Source organism: Lissotriton vulgaris, chromosome 3_1 (genome assembly GCF_964263255.1).
Source record: "Lissotriton vulgaris chromosome 3_1, aLisVul1.2, whole genome shotgun sequence".
Classification (NCBI taxonomy): Eukaryota; Metazoa; Chordata; class Amphibia; order Caudata; family Salamandridae; genus Lissotriton; species Lissotriton vulgaris.
Window position 1 is genome coordinate 2,000,809,579 of NC_141689.1, and position 19,633 is coordinate 2,000,829,211.

The following is a 19,633-nucleotide window of genomic DNA, read 5'->3' on the forward strand; positions in this document are numbered from 1 at the left end:
GTGTTATATGTTCCTTTATTAACATCTTGCAGATTTACAATAACTGGCGCAAGCCTGCATATCAGCAGGGATGTGCCAGTTATTGTACGCCGCAGGTCCGCCACCCTGGATGCGCCGCATTTATGCGGCACACCATGGGCCAAAAACGGCACAGCTGCGTCACGCATCTGTGCCGTAAAAGCGGCGCATTGCTGGAGTTGCGTCGCAAGCGCGATGCAGCTCCAGCAATGCTTTGGGGGGGCTCTATCTCCACAATGCTGCGGCAATCCTTACGCCTGCTTCAAGCAGGCGCCGGGTTTTTACGCAGCATGGGCCCAAAAGTCACTGAGTGAAATCTTGTAGATTTCACTCAGCCACTTTTGCGAGGCGTTCCTGCGCCGGAAAGCCCCCCCCCCCATGCGATGGAATGCCTCCTTCCGGCGCAGGGCTTTACAACATGACGCATCTGGGAGATGCGTCACGTTGTAAATACCCCGCACCATGGCGCATCTTTTGCGACGCAACAGCGGCATAAAAGAGGCGAAGGGGGCTTGTAAATCTGCCCCTTGGAGTGCTGCTGACATTTACAAACCACTCTTCCTTTAGCCTCCTGGTTTATATTGTCAGCAGAAAACAGGGATAGTGATAAATGGCCAGGTTTTATTTTCTATATGTACGGGATGCCAACTTACTGGAAAGCCATTCCAAAGTTCATATTTTTACAATTAGTCAAGGATGAAGTGTTACTTCAAGGTTCGTTATTTTTGGTTTGATTTATTTCACAACTAAAGGATTTCACCAACCTGTTTCAAAAAAGGTGGCCCTGATCACAGTGAGAACAGTCCATTCTTTGTTTCTATTCTGATTTATAGTATCATGGTCCATCATTTGTAAGGATGTGTTGTCCATTTCTGGGACTTGTTCCTAAAATTTTCGAGTAATAATTTCAAGTCTATTGTAATTTTTTGGGATTGTGATAGGAAATGTAAAGTAAAAGATTTTTTATATCAACATTCTTAAGACAGAAGGTTTTTATCACACTCATCATAGTGAGGTTCTTATGTATCCTTATGTTAAATTTTTCACATTCTGTTTAAAGCCATATCCTTTTTCACTCTTTTCGATGGCCTACTTGCCTTCCAGTGTCTTATCAGTTCCTCAGTGCTTTTAGCATTCTGTGACATGTTATTCATCTTGCCTTCCGTCGAGCCTGTTCCATTTAGTTTCCAACTTGCCATGCCAATTGGTGTATTTTTTACACTGCCAATGCTTTTTCCATTCGTGACACATCATTGAGTTATTAGCAGTCCTTTCCTAATGTGTTTTAAATTGGTTCCGGTATCAACTTATGCGCCCTTTTTACTTCTAGGTGAACAATCAAAATGAGAATTCATGCTAGTTATTTTTCTATATGTAACGATTACTCCGGATGTAATCATCCTGATTGTGTCTAAGTGGGAACACTGACCATATTTTAATAATAGATAATGATTCTGTTTCTCTTTCCTCCTCTCATATTTTCTCATGATGTCTACACTCTAAACTTGTGGGATCTGACTTTTGCATAGTTCTGTAGTACTGAGCAAAAAGATAGCTTTGATCTTTATTTTTTGTAGCACAAAGATGCTCCAAGATCCATTTTTGCCATTGGAAAATTGATAATAATTGATAAATTGATACTTCTATAGCGCACTACTCACCCGCAAGGGTCTCAAGGCGCTTGTACGAATACCGCTGTGGAACCCTTCCTGGCTTTTCCCTGTGAGGCGTCCACTCCTGGACACCCCCAAGGTGGAGGCCAGGCATCCTTAGCGTTGTGGGGGCCGTTGTGGAGATTAAGCAAGCTATTGCCCAGAGTTGCAGAGTGGGACTCCATGATTGGAATAGGCACCGAGGCGAGAATTATCAGGTCCGTGGAATTTTTTGAGCCCAAGACCCACCGAGGTGGGGAATTGAACCCTGGTCCCGGGCTAGACCTCTGCATCAGGGTCTGCCGCTCTAATCATTGAGCCACACTAGATGTATTGGGCACTCTAGTTTATGTACAGGATTGCAAAACAGAAACAACGCTCTTTAGAAAAGAAAAAGCGACTAGTTGCATTCTTCACGATAAAAGCCATCATGACCAATCATTAAACTGGGACCTACCGTATAGATAAATATTAATATTGCAATTCAATTGTGTAATGCAAGAAAAAATGCAGAAAACTTTATTCTATAATGGTGATTGCAACAGATTTATTTTTTTATCGTGGCCAACCAATCAGAGCCTTTGTATCCACGGACCCATTTTGGTACCAATAAAACATATGGGAGATGAGAGTAAAAAACCTCCCCTGTCCAATGTTGGGCGAGTTTATTTTGGAAATGTAAGTATGCAAACAGTCGGAAAACCTTGACTTGAGAAGTGACAATCCCGATATCTCTAACCCTTTCATGTCCACTTGACCCCGATAGTTGAAAGAAGGTGATTCAGCCCTAACGGCGGGTATTCATCAGGACTAGTGGGGACAAGAATGACCCACATCTTTGACTACCTTCGCGATTTACAGTGGCTTAAGATTGGTAACCGTTCCAAATTCAAAGCACTTTGCTTCATGTTCAGAATCTATACTGGAAAGGCTCCCAGCTATCTCTGTGAGCTGGTCAAACAATACATCCCTACTAGTCATCTTCGCTCATTGAATCAGGCTAAATTTGTGGTCCCTAGATTCAAACGAGTGAGGATGGGTGGCCGCTCCTTTGCTCAGCTGGCTCCTGTCCTGTGGAATTCGCTACCTCTTTTGCTCCGGCTTGAACAGAACTATGAAAAATTTTGAAAAGGTGTTAAGACTTGGTTGTTCATTCAATAACTTCTTTGACTCTTCCTTAACTTGTGCAGATCCTGGGCACTGGGAAACCTCCGGGTAGCTGTTGCGCCATACAAATTTATTAAATAAAATAAAATAATAGTGGGGAGCAACCTATAGGGAAGGTAAACATGCCATGGCACAATCTTTGAAACTGTGAATTTACCATTACTATTATTGTATTGTATAAATCGTGTTGATTACCAAGTAGATTGGATCAGTGTCTAAATTATCTCTTAGTGGGGTGTTTTTTATTCACTGCTTTTCCCTCTTAAGATCATCATTTTTTCAGTTGGACCATCTTCATTTTTTTTTTAAACAAACTTCAGTTGGACCATCTTTATATGTACCATTATTAGCCCAGGTCCAATGGGGTACTGGTTATCCCCCATTGTTATTTAACACGTCTGTAATACGGCACAGACCCAGAGGGAAAGAGATTTCCTCATTTGCAAGGGGCCATGCACCATTGTAAATGAGGGAACACCCTCTAGTGATAGCTCTGTCACTATATATGTGCCAGCGCTATCCGTATTACAGAAAGGGCTGTACAAGCTTCTGTAGCCCTTTCTATAATTCTAAAGTGCCCCAGGGCCATGCAAATCAAGCGCACAAGCCTGTTGCGCCCCCGGGGCACTTTGTACAATACGATACAAAGACTTTAAAGGGTTCCTAGATTCTTAAAGCACTACAGAACCATACAAATGTTAGCACTACATAAATGCAGATAACATTATCAATTAATAGGTTTTCACTGTTCTCCCTCATAACCTGATGATACACAGTCACTGAGCAAATGTAGGGGAAACAATGTCAGCCAATCTACACTTATTGTTACAAAGACCTTCTCGGACAGTGTAATTTTCATGTTTTTCTATGTAACTGGTAAGAAAGCTTTTTTATTTGCAAGTTTTGTTTAATCAAAATGGGCAATGTCCAGAAAATCGCAAGACAGCAGATGAGACTAGATGAAGGTTAGTTATACAATGCCAGGAGATTTCCTGCCAGTAAAATAACTGCTTCAGGCAAATGTTGTTTGAGCAGTGCCTCAGTGGATCACTTGCAAACATATTTTATTTGGCAAAGGAAAATCCCTCTAACATTTTTGCTTGGTAAATAAAACACTACTGTCACCGTTAAAGCCTCATTGTGTAATGATTTATCGTACACATTGGTAAGTTGTACTTAAAATTATGGTGCCCTACTTGTACCCAACTTATACATTTTGTGTGAGCAAATTTGTCATACTCCTAGAAATGTAGAGATCAGTTGTAAGCTGCACTATCCTGAATAAACATTTGTTCATGAGCTCTATTAGACCTGGCATCTTGACGTGGTTTCCCCTGTCTTTTGACATCAGACCTCCTGTTTTTGCTGACTTGATTTTTACTTGCCTTAGTACTCTGAGCACTTCTAACCAGTGCTAAAGTGCATGTGCTCTCTGCTGAAATCATGGTAACAGTGGCTTAGTCACAATTGGAATATTACATTTACTTATAAGTCCCTAATAAAGCGCACTCATTGTGCCAAGGGCCTGTCATTTAACTGCTACTAGTGGGCCTGCAGCACTGACTGTGCCACACACATCAGTAGCCCTTTAAATGTGTCTTGGCCTGTCTTTGCAGAACCTGTGTGTGCATTTTTAAACTGCAAATGAACAATCTTGTCAGACCCAAATCTGTCTTTTTAGTACGTATAGGTCACCCCTAAGGTAGGCCCTCAACAGGCAAAGGGCAGGGTGCAGTGTGTTTGAAAAGTAGCACTTGTACTAGTAGCGAAAAACTCTTAAATTCATTTTTCAATATAGCAAGGTTAGCATCTGCATTAGCCTATTAAACATTATAAATGTAATTTCCAATTGGGAAGAGATATGACCCCCAAGTTTGGTGTCTCTGGAATCACAATTTAAAATCCTAATTCATGGTGAAATTAGATTATAAATTGTAATTCTGAAAATGCCAGTTTTAGAAAATGTGCATGTTCTTACTTTAACCATTTGGTGCCTTCTGCCTGTCTCCGAATACACATTTGGGGTGGGTGACAGCTGGGCTTTGTACATTCCCTTTAGACTGGCGGGACCTCCTGGGCAGGACGGAAGGGAGTAGCTGACACACCTGAATGGGCTGTGCGCTGTCTCCACATAAAAGGGCTGCATACCCCGCTGTGGTGAGTCTGGATCCATGGCAGGAAGATCAGGAACGTTGTGCACTTCAAAGGCCTCTCTTTGAAATCACCCCAACTTCAAAGGTGCAAATGGGTATACGTACTGGACCTCTGATACCACCAACTCTGCACATTTATGGGCCTGCGGATACTCTGCCCGAAAGAAGCACTGCTATACTGCTACAAGGACTGCCACTCTGCTGGACTGCTACTTTTCTGCGCTCCTGCTCTGCTGTGCTGACCTGCTGCCCTGCTTGCCTTGGAGTGAGAAGGACTGGACATGTATCTCTTCAACCGAGAAACAAAGTGGCTCTATGGGTTTGCTGGCTTTGCATCCTGTTTGAACTCTCCGGGATATCAAAGACTTCCAACGACCCACATACAGCACCTGGACTCTGCCACCCGAGTCTTGCGCTGCCATGTGGAGCCAATCCAGTCTTGGGCCATTGGAAGTGGGTATAAAGTGCTGCAACTGCCAAAAGTAATGATGTTGCACTGCTTCGAACCGACGCATCCCCATCTATGCCAACACATCATTGCTCCTGAGAAGATCAAGGACATTGCATCGCCAATGGTGTGGCGCATCACCTTCATTCCTGACGCACCCCAACTTTGTACAGCTCAGCCAGCGTATTGCATCCTTTGCTCCTCGCATCGCGTCTTAGAACCGAAAACCCAGGTACTGTTTCAGTGGGCTAAGGCTGGTACCTGTACCTGTATCTGATGCAGTCAGCTTGAACTTTTGGATTCAACCCAGTCTAGCATGACCAGATAGTTCCGGTTGGCGCTTTATGCTTTTAAGCATTACATTCCAATTTATTCTCTAAAAATGTATAAATAGGATTATACTTATTGGATGTTTGTCATCCAATTCTTGATTTGTTCAATAAATTAGGCTCTATTATTTTAATAAGGTGTTGTATATTTATGTGCGGTGTTTTCACTGTTTTACTGTTTAAAGTATTGCACAAGTGCTTTACTTATTGCCTCTTAAGCTAAGCCTGACTGCTCTGTGCCAAGCTACCAGAGAGGGAGCAGCGGATAATTTAGGGTCTGTTGTGACTTACCCTGACCTGAGTCAGATTGTCATTCATGCTTGGACAGGGTGCATTCTTCAACCAATCAGAAACCCAATTGCAAAAAGGCTCCATACACAGCACTTAAATAAAAATGCTAATTATAAGTGACAGTAAATATCTTAACAATACAATTAACACAATCACCCTGTATGGAATTTTAAGATTGACTCAATCAAAAGAATGATTAGAATATGGGCAAAAACGACCGGTGTGTGCCTGGATTCTAGGTCCAGTGAGTGTGTGAAAGAGGAGCATACAGCAGACCAAGACAGTTGGCCAGTCTGCACCTGTAGGCTGAGCTTACAGCGTGGGTGCTAATATGCATTAACAATACCTGTTGCTGCAGTGTCTAGAAAATGTGTAGAGATACTATACAGCAAGTTGTTTAATATTCCCATGTCATATAGCCTACCTGGAGCCAGCATGATGGCATCAGTTGTACAACTGTATTTTATGATCTAGGGGATTTTATTTGGGCAGTACATTTATGGACATATTAATTGTGTATTTGTGGCAGTTATAAGTGAAATGTGTCAAGCATTGAAGATGTGAGCCATTGGTAAAAAGAATCGTTTGAATAGAGTTACAATGAATAATGGAGTGCATAAACTCAGTCAGTGATGGAGTGAGTACATATTTGAGCTTGTGAAAGAACAACTAAGTAATTGAGTGATATACCAAGTTGCAAAAGGCAGCAAGTTGATGAGTGACTGAATAACTGTGTAAAATACTCAGTTGCTGAGGTATTAAGGGCTCCATTTAAACCCTGATGGATTGCCCATGGGTCCACTATAGGGATGGAGTAAATCACTTGTCCCCATGATGGAGAAGCTGTACACCAAATTTATAAATGACCACCAAGCAGGTGATAATTTATAAAGGCATTGGCAGGAACTGCCGTCACTGCACTGCAATTCCTGTCAATGCATTTTACTGTTTTCTGCAGGGCTGCTTCGGGAAGGATGCAGCCCTGCAGCAGACAGTATTCTTTTTCTAAAGAAATAATTAATGCTCCCCTCACCATGGGAGGCTTTTCGCATGGCAGGGAGAACATTAGAATGGTTTTACTGTTCTTTACAGCCAGGTTTTACCTACACCAATATATAAATCAGGCCTTAAGCGAGGGACTGGGTAATAGGCTGAATAGATTGGAGACTTACTGATGAAGGGTTAGGTATATGCGCGCAAGAGAAAGTAAAGATGTGAGCAAGAACTAGTGTGTCTAGTTTCCTGATTTATTGCTTCATGTACAATCAATGTATTACATAATATTGGGGCATGTGAATGTGATTAGCAGGTTAAGACAAGAGTCCCAATCTTCCAATGTCCTCGGGCTACCATGCACAAAGGATCAAGAGTGATGTGCTTGTGATAGAGCGCGGGCTCACCTGCTCAACATACTTACCTGGGCCCATAAATTTATGTATTTATTAAACAAGTGAACCTACACACAATCAATTGGGGATTGTACCATTTGGATCTATACCATTTATTTTACCAATCCAAGTCACCGATACCTATAGTCCTAAAGGATCAAGGGAGTGAAAGAGAGAATAGGTAGCAATAATAACATTTAGCATTTCATAAATAACCACAAACTCGGAAAAAGTTTAAATTCTTTATCTAAGAAAAATCTTTGGAAAGTTATAAAAACATGAACTCAAATTAACTTCTTGTTCTGCTTAGACTAATGCAGATTTAAACATAAACATTGCAAATGATTTGGAGAGGAAATGTCATTAAACATTTAAACAGAGGGTGGGTAAAGAAAAAGGAAAAAACAATACAATGACAAACCCACACTTTATAGTTACCTAGAATGGTGTGGTGACCAACCCTGGCCACGGGCTGAGTCAAAGAATAGGAATCCCAAAGTACACGTGCCAGCAGGAAAGAACAGGTGCAAGCCAGAATCAGGACAGGCTACGGACCAAATTGGATCAGGACAGGACCACCACAGGCTAGGACCAGCACCACAGCTAAAGTTCAAAACGCCAGTGTTGTAAACCCTCTCTGCAGCTAACAGTTGAACCCTGATTGGGTCATCGATCTCCTCCCCGGAACCCCGATTGGGTTATCGAATCTTCTGACAGAGTGCTCCGCCAGCAACTCTGCTCCCGATCAACTATTGAGTGCGTTGGGTCAGTAACCGCTCAGCTATTCGGACAAGTCGGACAATCTAACTAGCTAAGCCTACCCTAGTTATACTATTTTTCAGGTCAGTGTACCACCCCCAAATGTTGCAAATGTGTGAATCCCACAATTTTATTGGACAAAGAACGAGGAGTAGCCATCACACCATTTTCTTCTGAAGCGACTTGTCAATCATGTATTCAAATTATTCCCTCCCATAACTTTATCTACCCATGTACTTTTATTCTGCCCAGTAGGGAAATGTAACAATAAATAATAAACATAAACAACATTGTTCAATTCAGCTTCCTCTAGCAAGGCAAGGAGTTCATTCTTCTCTGCCATCCATGTCTGATTGGCTTGAGTTTAAGGCTACAGCTTCAGTGGCTTCAGGGGCTTCAGGACATTTGTTGCACAGGCGCAGTTTCTCCAAAGATGGAGTTCAGCCAAGCATTTAGACCCATTATTTTGTTACACATAAAAATAGAAAAGAAACAGTTTTAGAGACACAGAATAAATGAATGCACTGTGTACCACTTCTTTCTACTCTATTCCCATTATTTTATTTTAACTATTGCGTTAAATGTTACGCGAAAACAGCTTAGCAAAGCAGCGATGGAAGCTTCTTGCATGTTAGGACACATAACAGCCATCTTAGTTCTATTGCGCAGAATCAAAAGTTTTCCCACCAAGGATGTCACGCGAGCATGACAGACGCATGTGCAGTAAAAAATCCCACGTAGCAGCAGCCATTTTATTGCAAGCGGATTATAGTTAGTAAAAGCACATTGGAAAGCTGCCCCTAGATGCCTAATATGTCATGTAATGCAATATTAATAAGACAAAACATGTTAGTACATTAATATTATTTTCGAGAGGGTTGAGTACGAGCAAGTCACTTTACGTGTGAAACCTTGCTCCATCACTTGCATAAATAATTGAAGACTAATTTTGTCAGAGGCTTTCCAATGATGCCATGTGACCATTCCAGGTTTTACTCTTGAAAATTACTTAACTGGGAGTAACAGGAGAGATTGAATATCTGGAAGTTATAAACTGAAACTTTTGGTAAGTGTAGATATGGAAATGTAGAGATTAGTGATTAAGGGGCATTTAGAACAAGTGTTAGAGCTCTTCCATACCTTGTCCAAAGACCTGAAATACCTGATAATGTAATAAAAGAGAATGAGGCGTGAAGACAGAAGTAGTGCTGAATTCAGACTACAGCATTTCTTTCTTCGGTATTCCAGTCACTTTTACATGGATTTCTGCCCCTCTGAATGAGAGTGCTTCTCCCGCAATTAATGATGTCACTTTCACGCCAAGCCATGAATTCCTATGAAAAAGCAGCAGAGTAGAGCAAGCAGCCTTCTAGCTTCCCCTCTCTGTTTCACAAAACCTGGCCAAGCTGGTAAAAGTTTCAATCTAGGGTGGGTGAGGAATGATCTGTCCCTGTAGCTGTCTCAGGCTGAATGTTGCCTGCAAAGTAATGGGGACAGGGAATGAACTAGGACAGACTTTGAGGCAATGGGCATTTTGACACTGCAAAAGCAGGTCCTAAAGTGGCTGAGAAAAGACATAATGACAAAGGACTAGATGCCAACAACAATTGGTTGCGAAGATGGCAGCTTTGTCCCAATTACAAGGAGACAGGAACAAACAGTTAGGATGACATTGATTCTGTCATAACAAATTCTAAGAGCAAATAACCCAGGGTAGAATCAGAAGAGTTATAAACTGTATACTGCAAAGGCTCAGATGCACAATAAGACTGGCCATTGGAAGAGTGCAAGACTTGAAGAGTAACATGTCCCTTAAAGACAGTTCTCATAGAAAGCCTTCATCCTAGCAACCACTTCAATATGATTAATACAGGTCATATGACAGTGAGAAAGAGGCAAACCCCGCAAATGCAGTCTTTCTAAGAGCCTAAGGAGATGAGAAAGGCACTCTCTTGTGAGATCATGGGGCAACGTCAAATCATATTTAAAACACAATAGCGATCAAATCAAGGGCTAGACCTAAACTATAGTTGCAAAATTCTTATGATCACAAAACGCTAATGTTTTCAAACTTCAAAATCTGTGTCTATAACAGGGCTGAACTGGCCGTAGCGGGAACCAGGCAATCCCCCGGTGCGCCGCACAGGTGGGGGGGGGGCGGTTTGGGGCCCCTGGGGGCTGTTTTTGTTACAGGGCCATTTTTATAGCATAGCCGAGCACTTTGCCAGGGCCGGTTTTGGTTCCCAGTCCGGCCCTGGTCTAGAAGCAGAAATTACAAATTGACGATACAATGCAGTACAAATGCAGTAACTGTAGTTTGCAACTGGTTATGTTTTTTTGAAGTCTTACGGACAGGGACTGTAGTTAACCAGAATGAAGCAATACGAAACCCCCTCGCCAAAACTGAATACTTTGTATCATTTAAGTTAGTTTCAAAGCGGTTTGTAAATCTAAATATTTGTGGGCAGTGGATTAGTGAAAAATGGCCTCTAGCAACAACAATGTCCTGGATGAGGCAAGGGAACATTATCTTGGAACTTCGGACAAAAAACATAACAGAGAGCTTTACATATTTTCTTGTTCAATTGATACATTGGGTATACATATTTTCATGCTGCTTGATACAGAACAAAGGGTAAATTATAGGAGGAGAGTCTGAAAAAGATATTGAGAAAAGTACAGTATTTGCAGTAGAGTGCTTAGTTCTGTGTCTTCCAAGTCGATAAATCTTTGGTGGGTCAGATATTTCATTCCTCCTATTCCACATGTGCAATGGGCACACTGGTGTGGGTGACTCTGCGAACTCTGTTCACTCTCACATTCATTGGCGCCGATGTTGGGGGTAGCTACGTGATACTTCGTGGTTAGCTAGATGGCCGTGACATCACCAGTTTGAATACATATGCCCCTAATACAGAAGAACCTGCCTTCTACGAGGTAATGCAAGACTTAATAGCCACAGAACTTGACGTTCTGCTTATATGGTTGGGTGATTTTAATTGCATACTCAACTCTAACCTGGACAGACATCTCCCCAGAACCAGGACAAAACCACAAATGACCAGAAGGTTGCAAGCAGTAATGAGGGAGAAGGGGCTACAGGACATCTTGTGGGAAAGACGACACCTGACTCAGAAGCTCTTTACATGCTACTCCCCCATAGATAATACACATAGCAGACTGGAACGGGTGCTAATGATGGAGGCACCCGCCTTTCCGGAAGCTGAGGAGACCCACTTGGCCAGATTTCTATCTGATCACGCTCCTGTAAATTGCCTGGGACAGTGGAATGGCCCCGTCCAGGGACCTCAAAGGTGGAGGATGCCTTCCAATATACTGAAGGATCAGGAAGGGAGGGAGACACTGTCCCAGGCACTAATGGAGTATATGATCCTCAACTAGAGGGGGACATCCAGTAGGAGCATGGAGTGGGAGGCAATGAAAATTATATTGAGGGGTGTAGGTATGGGACTTAATTGCGGGGTCCGTCATCAGATACAGCAGGAGTTGAGGGACAGGGAGGACGCCTTAGTAGAGATCTAGACTGGCGACCAAGCACACCTCACCGACAGTGTCCGAGAGCATATGCTATATAAGCAAATTAGCGACATCTGGGACATGCTGGACAAATGCATACTCTGCCGTTCCGTCAGAGGCCGTTCCGTCAGAGGCTCCATGCCAAAGGTGACAAATGCGACGCCTACTTGCCTGGATTTTGCGTAGGGAACAGCCACCCCGCTACCGGCCTGCTTGCACAACACAGTGGGAGGCATTGACATTCCTCCTGCTGGCAGGGAAAAAGGAGTTAGAGGCACAACTGACGGCTGAGGAGATCCTGGAGGAACTGCCGGAGCTGCCCAGGGCCAAGTCACCAGGGGAATGGATTCCCATCTGATTTTTATCAGGCCTACTTGGAGAAGCTGGCACAACCACTATTACAAGTTTAGAAGGAGGCTTTTCGAATTGGACTTCTGCCCCATCTCTACGAGAAGGGGAAATGTGCATGCTATTGAAACAGGGGGTTGACAGTCAGGACCCGGCAGAATAGCGCCCCCTCACTATGATTAACTCGGATGCAAAAATACTGTGCAAGGCATTGGCTAGGCTCAATGTGGGTTTATTCCCAGCCGTAACACAAGGATGAATATAAGGCGATTAGTGCATGTCATGCATGAGGTACAACAATGGGATGAGGATCTGGCGCTAGTGGCTGTCGACATTGAGAAAGCGTTTGATACCATTGACTGGGGATACCTTCAGGAGGTATTAAGGGTGACAGGACCCAGGTTGGATTTATATTACCATGCTCACTTACAACATGCGACCTGGTGGCTGGATGAGGGAGAAATTGGAAAAAAAGATTATTGAGGGTTGAGTCCAGCCATATTGGCTCCAAACCGTGTTGATGGAGGGTGCAGTTGCCACAGGCGACTTGCCCAATTTGGTCATATAGGCCACATATATATGGCAATCCTTTGCAGAATGCATACTAAGGCATGCACTCTTTCACCGGAAGCTCAATGTATGGAGTCTCGCCCCAGTGTGGGAAATGGTGGAAAGTATGTTATTTCAGGCATGGAGGGAGGGGGTGGCTGCCAGGCACTAGCAGACGTGTACCCTAATGAGACCTGCATATCGTATGAGCAGGGCTGTGAGTGCTTGGGACTGGGTCAGCGCCAATATCTACAGTATGCTGGCCTCACAGACCTGGCTAGAGTGACCTTGCTCACATATCCTAATGTTCCTTAGACGACTCAAACGCTTGACATAATGCTTACTTGCGGAACCAGGTGTCTGCTTATATCGCTATTATACAGAGCCATGAGGGCCCTAGGGCACGGACAGCATGGGATAGGGACGTGATGATACTCCTAAATGATAATAAGTGGAAAGCAGTAAGTGCACTCATGCACACAGTATCCTGTAATATGCATTTTAAGTTGATACATTTCAGCTTCTTACACAGCACATACTTGACCCCCGTGAGACTGCACCATATTGACCAGAACCCATTAGATACTTGCCCTACATGTGGTACAGATGGGGCTGATTTTCTGCATCTAGCATGGGGGTGTCCTGGGGTGCACCAATTTTGGACCCAGGTGGTTGAGCAGGTGAAGGATGGTGCCAGTGTCCAAGTGGAACTATCCTCACTACACTGCCTATTGGGGCAAGACGCGAAACCCAAAAAATGAAAGATGGCAAACTCTTGCAATCACTCCTTGTTTTAGCGAGGCGTAGGATCACCATAATATGGATGGGGAAGCGATCCCCCACAGACGGTGAATGGTTGAGGGATATGGGTGAGTGGACGCTTACAGATGAGGCCCATATGAAGGCCAGCAGGAGGGATGAAAAGTTAGATGAGCATCTCGGGAGATGGAGGGAGATACGCAGAGTGTTAAACCCCGATGCAAATGTGAGTGATCAGCAATATGACTGAGGATGAGGGGAGCAGATGTCCTTGATTAGTCATTGTCAATCTCTTGGATATAAGGCAACTGGTAATGCAATAAGTGATAATGTACTGTTTAAGTAATTGTACTTTCGATCCCATGTGACCGCACGCTCGTAACTGTATACCCACTGTGACTTTATTGAAAAACAATAAATAACGTTTTTTTTTCTTTAAAGTCAGTAAATCTTTGCTGTTTAGGATCACTTTTAAGTAGAAATTACATTGATACAGAAGGATTTAGGTTCTTTTTTGGAGACTTCATTAGGCAATAAAGTTCTATGTGCTGGTGGGATGGAGTTTACGATTTTGGATGCAAATCTTGAGAAGGCTTGTTTTAATTTTTTCATTTTTTTTTCATGAAACATGGAGTTTCCACATGAAGTGTGTTTGGGCTAATCCTAGAGTGCTGACTGCTCAAGACGCTCAGTTTGTGGATGAGATAGCTCTCAGTTCCAGTGTGCAAAGGTCATGCAGGCTAGTTAAAAGTGGCTTCTGGCTTCTATTGGACGCCATTTAAGTGTGATCAAAGTAGATGTGATCATGTTGTCTTGCCCCAAAGGCTGGTCTAGCTGTAGTATGAAACGTTTAGCGGAATTTGATGGTTCTTGAGAATTCCTTCGAGAAGAGGGTTGCAATATTTCAATCACAAAAGCACCAGAGATTGAATCACTTACTTGAAGGGATCTTCTGAAAGTAGGGTTTTTAAACTTTTATATTTGAGTTATCAGTTTCCAATAATAACAAGTAGCTCATTTGTCATGGCTACCCCATATAAATAAGGAAATCCCTTGTATTCTAAGAGTATCAAGTACAATTATTCAGTCAAATTAAGTAAATCATTATATAGAAGCAATCCTTCCAACTAACCAGGTGTATCTTCCAACCCATTTCCTCTGCTCTTTTCTTTCAGAAAATGAGCCCTATCTACATTTTCGAGATATAGCTCACGACATTGGGAATAGGAGGTTTTATTTGTCGAAGCAACCTTAGATGCTACAGTGCCCCTTCAGCGAGATCATTAAAGAAGAGAAAAGAATGACAATTAAAATTCGTATCAAAGATCAACCCAATCAGCTTCTTGCATTTTTTTTTTTTTTACATTGCTGGAACTCTCAGAGTGTTGAGCCGTCTCAGGGCAGGAATAGGGTGTTGTATTCTTGTAACATCACCTATATCAGAAATCAAATAGGACTTAAGTAATAGTTATAGGCCCAGATTGGTAGCAATTCCTTTTTAGTATTAACTTCGGTTTCTTGCCTCTTTGTGTTTTACAGTCGAGGTGAGTTCAACATAGTGTTGAATAATTTACCTATATTTGTTTTTAGTATTGGCAACGCCCCGCCACATGGCTGAGGTTTTTGTACGTCTTTGAGGGCATCTTGAAGTCAGTTGACCTCTAGTCATTGAAAGCTAGTAATACTATTATTTAGTCTAGTATTAATGTGTTCCCTGTAAAGCATCCCAAACTTCTAGTACACAGGGCACAAGTCCTAAAAAAGAAGTGGGGAGACGCTGACGTCACAACAGGAAGTGACGTCATGAAAGGTGGCTTGCACCATCAGACCCATTGCTTACCCTCGCTCACCCCTTAGAGGCGATTGTATCAGAGAAGCCAGCGCGTGACATACAGCTGAGACACTTCATGTGTACTGTATTTTACAGATCAAAGGAGCTGTCACTACGGCCGCAAACAAGCACGCACATTAGACTCTGGCAGTAGTTTGTTATCGAGCTCCCGGTAAAATAAGTCTGGGGACGCCGTCCACCCGCGTGGTACGCCGACTCGAGCCCTGCTAATACATATGAATGCAGTGTAGCATTTTCCTTCTTGTGCTGCTGCTGTCACAAATAGGTCTACCGAGATGTGTTGTGGGATTCCTTATGAAAGACCAGAAACTTGCAGCAAGCTGCCATATCCCTTATTCACCTTCTGTTTTTAGAACGTGATGCATTTTTTATGAATAAAGAATTTTTCTCAAAACGTTTAGGACTATATAATGTAATACTTATTTAGCCCACTGTTGATTAATTCCAGCACTTAAATACTAGCATTTCCCTGAAGAAGTGCAGTGTTGAATCTTTATAATACCAGTCAGATTGTTAGATTTGGGCTTGTAGGCCTCTGACGGTGAAATCTAACCTTTTACACAACAGTTAATTAGTACAGCTGGTCTTTGCCGTATGCCGCTATGGAAGGTGCATTAATTTCATGTCAAGGTACCAGGCATAAAAGGACCACCCAAGACACCATTTTGTTTGCCGCTATTATCAGTGAGCTTGGAGTCGCGGCTCGCACCCCTTTCATGAATCTTTGGTGTGAAGTTGTGATGAACCGCACTATGAGGTGAAGGGAAGCAGTGGGGCGCCACCCATTAGGCATGTCTGATACATTCACACGAACTCCTGTGTAGGTCTAAGTCTGAGAACTCTTTTAATTCACACTGGGTCACATCACCGTCTAAGCAAGAGCTGTTGGCAGCAGAAGTGCCGAATCTGAGCAGGCTTTCTTGTCCTGAATAGGACCCTGCATGGCTTGCAACCAGCTGAGAAGGCTTCAACACAAAGCGAATTGCTCAGACTCTGCTGACGTCCAACAGCGGTGACATACATGCAGAAACCATTAACACTCAGGCATTCACAGAGCCGGTGCAATATTTGAAGATACTTCAGGTTTGGGATTCACAACATTTTGTGTGGTACTTTTTCAGATATTCTTTCCCTTCTGCCGACATTGCCTCCGGGCGCAGCATGGTAGGTGCACACACTGTGTACAGATGGCAGCAGGCGCCAGCTTTAAAATTATTCTTATTGCAAAAACATGATTTTGAGACTTAGATAAAAATCTAAAACAAATGCAAAGTGATATAAAACACAGAGGAGGTTGACTGTCTGCCAGATATTAATTTGCATTGCAATGAAGAGCTATCTCTGCAAAAGGTTTAGAATGATTGAGAACCTCTGCCCAGTTAAAGGAAGGGCATATTGGTTAATCATTTATTTTAATGCTCATTTATTGTTCGTTGTATACTTTTGTGGCATTTTACTCAACTGTACTATCTCACACGGCAGTGGATTACCTAGAGAACATGGATTTATCATGAAAGAGCAGTCATCTGCTGCTCTTGTGGTCGAGAAGAAGGTGCAGAGGATCTAAGACGGGGCTTCGTGTGACCGCTCCAGGCTTGCTGGTGAACTGATCTTGGTCATGCCACAAGGGTTATTAGTTTAACTGAAGATCTTCTCTTTATAATTCTGCTGCATGTGTGAGGGCACTATCTTTAAATGTCAGTCATTCACCCCATGGGTGCACCCTTACAAGATATTCCATATTTACGAGTGGAGAGTAGTGCTATAGAAGCACTGAGAGTGGGCAACGACAATGAGCTGAGTAGTAGATTTACTACTAGTAGTGAATTAAATGTAATACTATTGCTGTCTTTCATTTATGCCTACAAATCTAGTCATTTGCTACCACAGTATCAACAACACAGTAAATGATACAAAAACCATTTGTGCAGCATTAAATACATTTTGCCAAAACGATAATGATCTGATTAATTCCAAGAGCAAAGATGAGCCTTGGGGGTTTACGGATTACATATAGAGATGGAGATATCGAAGCTGCTTCCCTCCGTTTCTTGAGCAGGAACAATTAATTCTGCAACTATGATTCTATGGAATTCCAACGTCCTGTCGCATGAATAATGTCTATAAAGAGTAAACGTATTGATGTTGTATGACATCTTTTAGTCGCATGTTTCCAGACATCTTTGTACTCCATGAACTTCTAGCAACCAAAGCTGATGTAGAAAGTTTGTCGCCGTACTAATGTAAGGGTAGGGCCTGCCAAATTACGTGGGTTCTTTGATACTCAAAGGATAAAAGAATCAAGTTCAAGATGATGGCTTCAGTCTTTAAAGCCGCTTTAAAACTTTCCAGATCCAAAGCAACATTTTCACGGGAAACATCATTTACAAAGAAGGCATTACTACGCATAACTTTTACAACGGGGCACTTACCACGTAAACGTCTTTTCCATGCGTATGCCTTCAACGATCGTCTTTACCACGTAAGTTACATTCCGGTCAACCTTCATACGTTCTGCGTGTACGTAATAAAAGAAGTCCTTTTTTTATTTTGTTAGATGTGTTTTCACGCATACCTTAAGAACGTGATACGTAGAAAAGGCATGGGTGGTAATGGGAAAAATTAGAAAAGGGGGAAGAACAACGAAAAAAAATGTTTTAATATGTTTTGAAATCAAACATTAAAAACGAAGACAAATGCTGACTGAATGTGTAATTTAAAATGTGTATTACAAATTAACAAGTGACCTTCTTTGACAAATTATTCAGCCATCTTGCTTGGGGACACTTTTTTAGAGGGTCAGTGAAAGTGACAAAAGACAAACAATGTCACTTCTGAAGACATATTTTTTTTGCCTATCCGTTTCATTATGTTTATTTTAGTGAATTTTTGGGCATAATGGACGTTGGATGCTTACTAACGTTTTTATGCGTGGTAAAATCCTGCGTTCTTTTATTCTGCGTGGTAAAGACATTTGCGATGTAAAATCCGCGTGGTAAAGCCATGCGTTGTATTTGAAATTGTGATAACATCATATATTCCATTTTCACTAACTATAGAATGACCAAACGTCAAACCGCGCCGTTAATCTGTAACATGAAACCTGTACACATGAAAAGTTTAAAAAAGACCATCAGAGAGATGGTTTAGTTTGTATCCTTTGTTGACCGACCTACTAGCCTCCCTTAGAATTCTTGGCTCCCTAATTGTCTTCAACGCAACCACTTTCCCAAGATTTTTTTGACTGGCCCTACATGGCACCTGAAGCAGGCATTGGCAAAGCCAAAAGGTCTTTCCTTTGGGACCTATTGGCTTTGCCAATGCATTTAGGCAATGCTGTACAGCATTTTGCATGTGATATGCAAATTGTCCAGCTGTTATCTCCTTATATATTAGCATTTTACCAGTCAAGCCACTTACCCCTGGACTGCCTTTAGTCTGTCTTCATCCATCTTGAAATGAGATCTATGGGCATCAATCACAGTTGATGTGTACTGTGGTAAAATATTTTTAGTTTTTTCTGTTGATTGGAACTCTGAAGTTCAATTTATGCCGTTTTTACAATTGGTTTTGATTGCCTTGATGCAAGAGGATGAAGGTAGTAAACAATCGAGAGATGTATTGGGCGTAGACAGGTCAGGCAAAGGACTGATGAAATTATTAAATCTTGAACATTTCCTTTGCAATCAGGTTATAGTGACAGGTAAGGTCAGTTAGTCTGAGGCAATGATTGCCAAAAAGAACACATTCGAACTGTGATGGAGTTGTTATCTAGGAAATTGAAGTAAACAAGGTAAGACATGTTGGGAGTATGAGGTAGTGACTGTCAAGAGGAGCTAGAGAAGTAAATGGAAGGTGGTGCTGGAAGAGTTGTAAGCTGCAGGACCTGCACATAGTCGCTAGGCACCACTTGTTCTGTGTATGTGTGTGATTTTGCTTCTGTTAAGAATTAGCTCATCAAAAAACGAGGAGGATGTGTTGTATGATATTACCAATTGATTAACAGGATTTCAAACTTATCATGAGTGATGATGTCTTTAGTGTGAGATGCTTTTCATTGTCAATGTGCATTGATGTGCATGACCAACAGCCGTAAAACTTAGACTGGTTTTAGATGGAGATGGATGAGTTCCGCTGCTGATGTGAATGTCATAAACTTAATTGTTTGAGAGCTGTAGATGTCTGATGGACCACAGGATGGTATGGTAGACTAGCGCATGGAGATGACTTGCGTGCATCTGCCATTCCCTCCAGTGACAGGGCGAGTGATGGAAAGTGTTGAACTGGACAGAATGAAGGATGAGTATATTACAGGGTGGGAGTACAATGGGCAGTGTGCTCTCAGTATATAATTTGGGAACGGTGTGAGAATTAAAAGTTAGT

The 19,633-nt window shown here is 42.3% G+C and overlaps 1 protein-coding gene across 1 annotated transcript in view; it reads left to right on the plus strand.

Annotated features, from left to right (window-relative positions):
- Window positions 1–19,633, plus strand: part of TENM3 (teneurin transmembrane protein 3) — a 1,290,943-nt gene that overhangs the window by 732,312 nt on the left and 538,998 nt on the right. The window lies entirely within an intron of this gene.